Below are 12500 nucleotides of genomic sequence, written 5' to 3'. Positions count from 1 at the left end.
ATTGAGCCAGGTGTTGGGTTCGCTATTGTCCTCAGTCCTAATGAGGGTGCCCATGTTGTGGAGGTGAGAGCGTGAAGGAGGGGGCGCGGGGGGCGTGGCACTCAGCGGTGCCAGAGTGGCACTCTTGACTGCCATAGCCAGTTGATGTGCTCTCTCGGCAGGTTCTTTTCTCTCTTGGGCTTCTCTCTCTGCGACTTCCTTTCTCTCCTGGGCTTCTCTTTCTTTCTCCTTTTTGGCTCCTCGGAATTCTCTTTCAGCTGCTTCTCTTATCTCTTGTGCTTCTCTCTCCTTCTCCCATTCGGCTGCCTGGTAGGCCCTCCAGCCCCATGACTCTTCCGGCTTCGGTAAAGGCCCTGACCTCCTCCAGTGCTGCGTTACTGGCCATCTTCTCATCAGTAAAACGCTAGTAGTCTAGCCTGAGAATAATAGGATGGAAGGCAATCACAAAACTGCAAATGTCGCCAGGGGTATGCGGAATACTCAATGTTGTACCAGGGAAATAACAAGGATCCCTATGGCTGGAATATCTGCAGAGGCAGACGAGATAAAAGCCAAAAGGCTGAAAATGACCTCAACGTAGTGCGAAATCTCACAACAGGTGACGTGGGAAATAATAGCAAAACAAAATTGTCCATGCCTTATGCAATTAGCATAGGAATGGATGTCTAAATAAACTGCATGAAATCCACTCCAGTGCAGAAAACTCACGCAGGTGACATGGAAATAACAGTAAAGCAAATTGTAAATGCCTCACACAATTAGCGTGGGAAGCATAGTTTAATAGACTGTAAACAAAATCCACTCTGGTGCGGAAAACCCACACAGGCGACGTGGAAATAGTAAACGAAATGTAAATGCATATTGCAGGTGCAGAAATTCATGAAAATGCTGTTGTAAATCAAGTTAGATCCTGGTAAATAGCAGCGCAACTAAGCTGTAAAATCCCTGTAAATACAGTTATTACGGACGCGTAGTGCGCTGGAAAACTCATGCCGACGAAAATCGCCATAAAAATCTCAGTAATTTACAGTTTGGCGGAAGACTCATCGCCGGTAATGGATTTAGCAATCAATTTCGTGAACGTGGAAACCTCAACACGAGTACTGGCTTGTACATAAAAAAAAGGAATCTTGCCACGAATTCACAGAGAACTCAACGTGAAAAATCGTGGTTTTAGCAACAAATTTCGTAAACGCAGAAACCTCGACGCAAATATGGCTTGTAATGGGATCTGTAAATGTTGGTTCAACCTGAAAAGATATGGTCCATGCAGTTGATAAAATAAAAATGTATATATGGGGTTTTTATTGTATTGAGGACGAAGACAAAAAGGGGATAAAAAAAATTCCCTTTTTACCCAGGCAATTCTTTAATATTATTAGTCTGTCTTACCCTTCCAACGGTGCTATGATCAGAATTTGTATTTTACGCTAGCGTCATAAACACTAAGGGAAGATAAAGGACCAGAAATAAAAATTCTCTTCCCGCTGTGTAATTATAGACTCCATAGAATTCCCATTATCACAACCCTTTACACTCTACTTTCCCCGGCTAAACTAAAGACCTACCAAGTTCTACTTACCAATTTAAATCCCCGGAGAATTAGGCCTTCACACGGGTAAGCTAGATGGAAGGGGCGGGAGAGAGGATTCATACCTGGCTTTTATCCAAGGCAGTATCAGGGGAATTTAGGGAAAGGGAAAACCACATGCCCTTTGTGGAAAGCAATAATTACTTGCCCTTATTATTTCCCTCTACACATAATAAAAGCGCTATTTACTCTTCTTTTCTTTTGTTCATAAACGGGGCAACGGATAGGACTCGATTAGACACGTGACCAGGATTTTTAATTCTTCTATCCTGTCTAGACCTGAGAGAGAGAGAGAGAGAGAGAGAGAGAGAGAGAGAGAGAGAGAGAGAGAGAGAGAGAGAGAGAGTGCGATCAGGCACAATGAACAGCGCGCTGATTCACATTAAAAATCCTAACCACGAAATCTCTTTACAACACAAGATTCGACGATTTTCACTTGGAATTCACGAAATATGGCACTTATTTTCATTTTGAATTTACTCTTTAAATACCTATATGCTTTATATGTAATAGCACAAAAAAAAGAAGCTAGGGTTAAATTTCTCTCTCTATAAGTCTATCGGTATGCACGTGGTTCTATTATCTTCCTATCGCTATTCTTAATGGCAGTCAGATTTTTTACACCTCTAACTAGAATACCTAGAAATACATAAATAACAAGAAAATAAATTTTACCTTTCTTCTGTTATGGGGAATTGGGAAACCTTGTGTTTTACTTGCTCAAAAAATATTAAAAGGAATCCAGATTCGTTTTCTTTCATGATATCAGTTTAATGATCACTATAACTGGAAATGAAAATTGCTTTTCACACGATCCTGGGAAGGTCGCCATTTTTTAATGAACTGCTTGTTCCCTCCTTGAAAATGTATTCTAACACTAAAGAATGGCCTTGCCTGGAAGGACGAGAGTTACTACAAACAAAAATCTTCGGCAGATGGCTGATATTACTGAAAAAGGAGGAATTTACATAAACTCTGGACTTTAGTTTTAAATGTACTATATTTACATTAAGTTATGGGTAGGTCCAGGAATTAATGTGGTGGTTGATTGTCGGTCCACCAGAAACACGTGGCTGGGAAATGAAGCAGACACGGAGATCAGAATTTGTGCAAAACGGGTTATTTCAATGCAAGCCTTATTCCAAAGAGTTCCCAATTTCTCCCACAATCAGGCATGGTGTTTGTCTGCTAACAGGTTGCATTTTAGCATCAGTACTAAGGCGAGGAACATGTGGGAAATGTTACATACTACTTGCTCTTAGCATAAAATATTATAACCCACTCAAGGGGCATGAAATGACTGGGAGTTTACATAGAAAGGACTATTTCTTGAATTAACTAGGGGGATGTTTACTAGCATCACAAGGGAACTAACCACAGCATTGAACCAAAATTGAGGAGTAAGTAGCTGAACAAAGAAGGGAGGAAAGTTGTCTTGGAAAAATGAAAATGAAATACAGACAAGAGGCAAAAACGATTCACTGACTGCACTAAATTTACATCTCGCAGTGCCTGGAAATCCTGGGTCTGGTAGTCTTCTCATCTGCTAATATTACTGTGCACTATGGAGGTATAAGAGCACTTGTGGGATCCCCCATAGGAGGCAAGGGAGCAAAAGGGGTGAAGTCTAGTCTGCAGGGCTTGAGAAAGTTCTGAGAGCGTCTGAGACAGAGTGGCTGGAGCCCTGTCCTTTGAAATCTCGCATGGATAGACCACTTCCTCATTCAGGGCCCCCTGTGGAGAGTAAATCCAGAGCAACCAATGGGAGCAAAGAGGGGTTTAAAGAGGATGGAGGCTTCCAGCTCACAGGGGGAACTTGCATATAGGGAAGAATGAATGAATCTGGTTATAAAGAGGTCTTACTTTTCCTTGGTTCAGAACGCCTCACAAGACGTCATAAGTATGTTAACGGTCATTTTCTCTTTGGTTGCGAAGAGCCTCTCCTCCCCCCTGCATCCCCCAAAAAGTTCATTGGTATTTAGCATCAACTATATTGGCACCAATTGGTCAAAAAGCCTAAGGAGAGTGCCGGAGCCAATCACATCCAGGAGGGAAAATTTCGGGGAGTTTTGTGGGGAACTAGAGGAAGACAGAGAAGGCAAGGTGTCACCTTGAGGGGTCAGGCAGTTAGGTGTCCAGTCAAGAGAGGGGGAAGACGTCCATACCCTTGCCGCCTCTGCTGGTTTACTTGCTCGGTCTCAATCTTGCTGGTACTGTAGATATTAAGTTCAATTTCACTCGGGCCCTTGTGTAACTTAAATAGCATATAAGACCAGTGTTAAATTAATCACTGAGCATTTGACTTCTGCATAACCCACAGTAACTTAAGAGGCCTATGTGACCCAGGTTGGGTCATATATATATATATGTATATATATATATATATATATATATATATATATATATATATAAAATATATATATATATATATATATATATATATATATATATATATATATATATATATATATATATATATATATATATATATATATATATATATATATATATATATATTAGGGCTTGTGCCTTGTAAGATAAGGCGCCCTATGAGGTAATGTTAGACTAGCGATAATCTATACGCTAAGTCGGTTGGTATTGCACTTCCATCTTCAATGGAGTGTCTGGGGTTTTTTGTAGATCACTTACGAAGTCGGTATTATCTTTACGACGATGTATTAAACTCATGGTTCGGTGAGGTTCTTGTAGAAAACACAAGGTATAAAAATAGTATAATTTTCTGAAGTTTTACATGATGAAGATCAGGGATGATCGTACAAGTCTTCTATGACGATAGCTTGATCGCTTCTGCCAATGTGATGGCTAATCCTATTCCTCTACATGATAAAGCTTAGGTAAAGAGGTACAGGTCTTCTAATAACGATAGCTAACTCTGTTCTGCTTGTCTACCATCTCTGTTACAAGTTATGAAGGAACAGACAGTAGTTCGAACATATGAACATACATACAATGACATAGTTTCATACGAACACACAATCAAATGAGACACGCTACAGATCACGTAGGCCGTTTGAATAATAGGTCGGGGTAGTTGTCTCAAGCAGGGAGCTTGGACTAATGTTTATAAACAATTGAATGACTACAGGTGACGGCATGTTATCTTAGCTTACATACTTATTGTATACGTCATCTTTAGCGTCTCTAGTCTGATCACATTCCTGCAAGCAATCTTTTATATATATGGACTAACATTCCATATTTTTATTATGTAAACCACTTACATCACTCGGTCAGCTACCAAAACCAACCACTGAATATTACTCAAACTTGACTTGCATTTGACTTATAGGAGTGTGATACAGACACTATGTAAATATATATATATATATAAGTAAATAAAAATTCATGGTGTACATGAATTGATTCAAGTAATAAAATAGAAAACAATGATATTGGTAAATAATAGTGATCACATGATATATATAAATGACAGTTTTTCACTTCATCTCATTAAGATACTTATGCTACAGAAAATACTAATGTACTCTGATAATTGCATAGAATGAAGATTAACATGATAAAAATCATATTTTAACTGATAAAAAATTTCATATATGAAATGATAAAGTTATTAATGTTTATGCTGATTGATTCGTTGATCTTTATGCTAACTGTTATATATCTGATTTGTAATTCATATACTAACTCATAAATAACTGCAGATAATGGTAAGATATAAGGTAACAGATTGATTATAGGCTACCTGATTTGTTTATACATATGTATATGGATTCATATAATTATGATTAATATATGTGCACTTTAAATAGATTCCTATTGCGTACACGCAAAGATATATTTAGATTCTGTTATTTATGATCATTTATATAAGAGATTCCTATTGCGTACACGCAAAAAATATATTTCGATTCTGTTATTTATGATCATTTATAGATATAGGATACATGACCGAGGTTATACTACTTCACTTTTAACTAGCGTTCGAACAACTTTTCGTCCATTACACAGTTCCAGACAACCACCTTTAGCCAAATGAAACGGCCTTTTTCAATGGTTAAAACAAGGGGAAAATTTGCCTGGGCGGGTCCAACGTTCCATTTTGCGCTCACACTTATTCTCTGCATCCTAAGCTACACGATTACGTTCGCGATGAATAGATCATCCCAGCACGAGTCCTTCGCCAGCAAATAGAGTGAATATCCTTCGGGTCCGTAATTGTCGGAAGTATGGTCCCTTATTGTAGTCGATTCCGACAGCCGCCGGAGCGTTCCGCATTAAAACGAGATTAACGACGAGATACGGTGTCGGTCGAAGAAGTCCATGAATCCACCTTTCACATTGTAGGCGGTTGTTACTTGACTGTAGTCATCCGCAGCGACGAACGATTTTTTGAAGTTGCGATGTGAAACTCTCGTACTGCAGGATACTGTAACCGGTTCCATTAATCAGCCTGCAAGTGAAACTTATACTTGTCACAAGGGCAAAGTAAATTCAGACGACATCCAAATACAGGGGAGGGGAAAGGGAGAGCCATTTAGACCAGACTTAACCCACATGAATTCGCTGATAAATTGGAATTCAAAAGAGTCAGCTGTACAAACTTTTTTATCCATGGCATTAACAATGAGTGAACCTATCCAGGTCTATGATGACTCGTAAAAATATCCATAATTATAAAAAAATAAATAGATATCATTACGAATCTCAAAGAAAATTCGATATTACTGGTAGTAAGTTACTAGACAAAGAAGTGGAAAACGGAGCTATTTGTAAGATTGCCAGGCAACATAAGAGTCAAAGAGAATATTAATCATGATTCTATGTGCCCTAACAAAAGTTTCATATTCAATTTTCTCGTGCGCATCCTCTGAGGTTAATTTTTTTTAAAAACTTTATTAATAGGTAGGAGATGCAACGAAAAAAAACCCACTATGTAACTAATTTCTAAATAAACTTTGGGTTTTTTCAAGAAAATGTGACATTTTTCCCATGAATGTTTTACTTGAATTGTAATAGGCTAATGTTGCAAGTAAATATTTCTTATATATCTTGATACTTCTAAATGTCTATGAGGTTCAGAAAAAAAAAATTTATTCATTTTGTTGTTATAGAAATTCTATTTGCTTATTTTGTTATTAATTTTAAAATGATTGCAACTCCTTAGCTAAAGTTGCATTGCGCATACGGATAGACATTTCTGCCTTGCCCATGAGAAGTTCGGGCTAAGCATTCCTTTCTCCAGTCAATCTGCTTTTGCAAGCAGAGACGACACACAGATGAAGCCTGTGTAAGCAGATTATTGAGGTTAAAAGGAACAAATGCTGATACGGCAATGATGACGTCGTCACTTGGCAGGAGATGCTCTCAGCCAGCTAAGAGTTACGTTACTTGCTGTAAGAGATACGACTTTAGTATTTTCAAATGATATTTTAGTGTTTTAATTCTCCACCCGCATGAGAAGAATGTCTGAAAAAAAAAAAAAACAACAGTACCAAAATTGAACAATATATTAGTTTCATGTTGGCATTATGTTAAATAAATATTCCTTATTCAAACTATATGAAAAAGGTTTCCATACAAATTCTATATATATTATTAGCCCTGTATAAGATCATATAGGATTATTCCATAGATAACATTTTTCACTTCTAGACTTCCTGACTTTAAAATCTCTTTTATTTTATTTTATTTATTTTATTTATTATTAGTTTATTTATTTATTTATTTATTTAATTTTTTTTTTTCATTGACTACGAATATAAATCACCGGGACAGATATGTCAGTAGGTTTTGATATGTGTTTGAACTTTTAGCTTATTTGTCATTACTAAAGCGTTAAGTTAGAGTTCAAATCTTTACGCATATATATTTGGATATTTAATGGTTACGTTTTGCTTATTGATATTATCGTGATTCCTTTTTTATTATAATTTGTAACCCTTCCGACTTCTTACGGAGTGTATTATATTGACTCCACTTGTATCCATATTTATTTTTATTTTTTATATTTATTTATTTATATATTTTTTTTATATATCTTTGATAAATTAATGGTTGGCTTGAATATGTGGAAAAGTGTTCTAGCGGCGTACAGTATAAGGCTACTTGCGGCATCAATTCTATAGATACAAGATATCAATGATAAAGGTATTTAAAACCGCGAGAACCGCTATAATCCGGTCGGATTCCACAATATCACGAGTTGTAACTCGTAAGACATTGACACTTCCTATTTAATTATCCGTTATTCTACCAAAACCGATTGACTCTGGGTGATAAAATATATTATTGGTTTTCTTAATGGAAAGGAATTCACACAACGTGTTAAGGAGATTATTATTGATTTACACCACCCGAGTCACAGATTATTATGTGTTGAATTCCATATTTATTGATTTAGCATCATAAATATTCGTAACGCACTCAATTGCGGTGTTTGTTTTTAGTGCTATTAATCTATATAACGTGTCAAGGAACTATTAACACTAAGAAGTGTTATTCCCTCTGTCAGACTCGTAATTCTGTTAATAATTCTACGTATATTCTTTCAAGGATTGATTTGGCACAGGATAGGCCCCTTAAACTGACAGGTGTCTTAGTGTATCCCCTTGTTTTTCATGACACGTGTTATAATTAGTTATGTGCTTTTATATCTGTAAGCATTGTAGGCCAGTAAAATAGTGATTTGGCTTTCTGTGACATAGTAGGGAACCCTGGATGACGGAATGCAACCAGTTTATGACGATTGGTATGAAAGAGATTATTATTACTACCTGGTCGTTAGTCATCTGCTGTGTTCTTCGGGTTTACCTCGTCACAGACCTACATATAATATTACATTTGATTACATTATTCTGATACACATACTTTAAATATACTTTTGCTTTAGGGTTTCTGCTCGAAGTGTGTATTGTTTATGCTTAGCCGCTGACCCTGTTTCCGTTTCGAAGTGTTTGTTGTTTGGTGTTTATTGCTGCTGATTCTGTTTCCGTTCGAAGTGTTTATTGTTTGGGTTATGTCTGTTGACTCTTGCTTTGTTCAGTTTGTAAACAGTTCTGCGCTCCAACCCAGATATTCAATGCTCGCGATCTCTTGGGTTAAGGAATTTTCTTGTTTTAGATACGGTTTTAACAATAGGCACGGATGTTTCTATATCTTTTAGTCCAATTAATGGTTCTTTGCTGTATGGTGCGGGATTGCGGGATGCGTCAGCTATGATTAATTGCTTTCCCAAGTAGATATCTTAACTTGGCTCCAAAGACCTGAATGATCATTTGTCACCGAGTTCCTTTTGGACTGTGATTAAAGCCTTTGAAAAACTCGGTAAAGGACTCATGTTCAGTAAAGACTTTATCAGGATAGCCATAGATTATGAACTTAAAATGTATAGTTAGTTAAAGATACCTAGCCCTTCCTTGCTTATACTGCATATTTACTTTCAGAGGGCTTTAGTTTACGTGAATAAAAAGCTATAGGAAGAACTGTTTATCATATTGCTGAAGTAGTATCCCTCTTACCCTTGGTCTGAGGCGTCTGTTGCAATAAAAAAAAAAATTCCTTATTTAAATCAGGGATTTTTAAGTTAGGTAAGCTGCATTATTCCGCTTTTAAGATATCGAACGCCTGTTGATGCTTTTAGACCATAATAAATCTACGCTCTTCTTCGTAAGATCTGTTAAAGGAGCTGTCATGGATTTGAAGAGTTACATATTTACATACGATTGTAATACCCACTACAGCGCAAAAGTGCTGTATCCCCCTTTTACGTTAATAAGTACGGAAAGTTAGAATAGCCGACACCTTACCATGGACTACTTTTAAGACCTTGACCAGACACATAACTAGATAAACATGTTCGGTTTTAAAAAACTCACATTTAGATATTTTACTCTGAGATTATTTGTCTTTGTCTCTGTAGCACTAGCTCTACTTTATGTGAATGTACTTCTAAGGTATTAGAAAAGATTATAAGACCAACCAATAGGCATGTAGAGTATCCCCTAAAAGTCTCCAAACACTATATTGTAATTGGGGCGCAACGTAAGCCGGAGGCATACGTAAAAAATTGATAATGTCCCCTGAGTGTGTGCTGAAAAACGGAGTATGAGGTACAATCACTTGAGGTAATGGTATCTGGTAAAAGCTTTTAAGGTAACAGTCCAAGTTGGTGAAAAAAAATTTATTCTAACCTAACAGAGATAAGATGTCGTCGGTACATGGCACTGGAAACTATCGGAGTCGTTTCCTTGTTTAAGCGACAGAATCTACGCAGATACGCCAAGTCCGATCTTTTATGGCATGACGTCTGAGGGAAAAATTATATGGGCTATTTGATTTCCTAATGACTCCTATTACTAACATTTTTCAACTTCGTCATTTATTTCTATTTTGAAATTTCATTGGGGTTCTACACGAAGGTACGTATATAGCTTTATGTTTGTCCTTAGACCGTATTTTTGTTTCAATGACATCCGTTTTTCTCCCAGAGATCACTCGCTAGTGGAGAAACTTCCTTGGTATTCAGGTGAAAGATAAAAAAAATTTCTGCTGAATCACCTCTGCTTGAATGACTTTACGGATATTACTTTAGATAGATTATCAGAGAGATTCATCCACGACTGGTTGGGCGTGATTAAAAAAAATTAGCGACATAAAAAATGCGATATTTATAACTTCTGTATCCCACGATATGTATACTTTTAGGGCTTTGTTCGCGGAAATCGTTATATTTCAGAGTGTCGGGAAGGATTAAAATTTCATTTCCTTCCCAGCAAAGTCTTTTTACACGCACTAAGACATTCGAGGGTGCATGCTTCTCGAGATTTTGCGTGCAAATTACGACTGCGGTTTGTGGGGATTCTGTTTGGGTCATTTGAACAATGTTACGATTTATGAGACAAATGTATAGTTCCTTTATATAATTGTTATTTGATTAACTGTCTCATTTTTTGTTCAAACGGATTTTTTACTATGTTTGAAGGTTTATATGGATTTTCCTTTTGATAAACACGCCTTATTTTTTGCAGGATGTAAGATAATATTTTGTATTACCCTAGATGGATCTTACAATTACACTACATACAGATCAATGTTTTTATAACTATAGAGGTATCTGTAAGCGCTCGCTTATCCGGACTTCTCATTAGGGAAGTTCGAACAACAGACGGTGAGTCCGTAAATACAAGATATTACGTATTAAAGAAATAAAACAAGATATTCTAATTTTTACGGCGCGTACAGTTGGCTTATCCACCAGTATTTATTATAACTTAATGTATTAAAATTAAAACGAAAACCTGCTCTGATTACTTATACGGTCCGTGTGTTTCGTAGGGAAAAACATCCCTTTGAAGTTCAAAAAGATTTATTGGTATGAACCAACATCGCTTTTCCCCACTCTGCTAGAGTCGCTTATTGTGTGGAATTTGCTATGTTTTGAACACTTCGGCAGTTTTTGACTAACCTTGACCGCTTGAACTAGGTGACACAGTAACAAAACCGAGTTTGCTTGTTTGATCTGAAAGGCTACTGTTTCTATTTCTTTTTGTAATAAATTAGGATCCTTCTCTTTATTACCATCGGCAACATATTGTGTGTTTTTAGCATTACGTTGCTGGTTACGTATAAGCAATGAATGACTAACTATTAGGAACTGAGCGATTACTAATAAGACAAGTTATCTCTACTGTATTCAATATTAACTGTTTGTACTTCATTCTTTGCTAAAATTTGAAATAGTGAGGGATCCTGGTCAGCGCATTTAGCCTGATGAAAGTTTTTTACAGACATGTTATTCCTTGCAATCCAGCCATATTTTAAAAGTTAAGTTGAGTCATTGAGGTTCGATATTTTATATAACTCAAAAAACTCAAGGCTAAAACTGCGATCGGGACTTTGCAAAGGAGCATTTATTGTCATGACCCGAAAATAGTGTTACCTCTAATTTATATAGATTTGTACGGGTGTTCCACTTGTTTTTTTGTGTGTTTTCTAATCACTACGGTGCTTAACGACCCTATCCATGCATCTGTATAAATACAGACGTCCACTGCGTAAACGCATATTCACTGTTTAATATGATTTGTTACGTAAGGGATTAATAATCACCCAAAATGATAAAATTAACATAGTATATGATTATGATATTTCAGTAGAACTTCTGGAAACAGACACTCAAAGATAAAAACTCGCAGTAGCGAAATCTCAATGATATAGATAATTTCTGTAAAAAAAGTAAGATTAAGAATGTCTCGTAACTTCAGCCAAGGAATAACGAAATTCTAACCTGTAAGGAAACACTCAAAGTTACTCCAAATGAATAAAAAATTGTACTTAGCTTGCTTTTGTGGGAAGTCACGGTGTTCCGATAACGACACACGGCCTTGGTCCTCCTTCTCAATTTAGTGGACGACCTGGTTTGGCTTCAGTTTCCCCCGTGCGCGTTGTTTCGATGATTCGAGCCCTTGAAAATCCGATGCTGCAGACGCGTTCGGTTTGTTTCTTGCAGTGCCGGAAACGCTCACTAACGATGTTTTCTGATATTCTAATGAGAGACGAAGCTTCCGTTGCCGTAGGAAAAGGACACGTCGGTTTTGTTTCTTGAAGTTATTCACTAACGATGATACTAAGTTGCTTGACGAATCTTGTTGTTTTTCTGAAGTCGCTCACTAATGATGATACTAGGTTGCTTGAAGAATCTGCTGCTTTCGTCGTCGTTGACTTCATGATTTATTATTCTGTTTTTTCTTCGTAGGACGTTGTAGAGTTCTTCTGGTCCGCTGGCCACCAATATTAGGGCTGCCTTGTAAGATAAGGCGCCCTATGAGGTAATGTTAGACTAGCGATAATCTATACGCTAAGTCGGTTGGTATTGCACTTCCATCTTCAATGGAGTGTCTGGGGTTTTGTAGATCACTTACGAAGTCGG

This window comes from Macrobrachium nipponense, chromosome 1 (genome assembly GCF_015104395.2).
Source record: "Macrobrachium nipponense isolate FS-2020 chromosome 1, ASM1510439v2, whole genome shotgun sequence".
Taxonomy (NCBI): Eukaryota; Metazoa; Arthropoda; class Malacostraca; order Decapoda; family Palaemonidae; genus Macrobrachium; species Macrobrachium nipponense.
Note: the sequence above shows the minus strand (reverse complement) of the source record.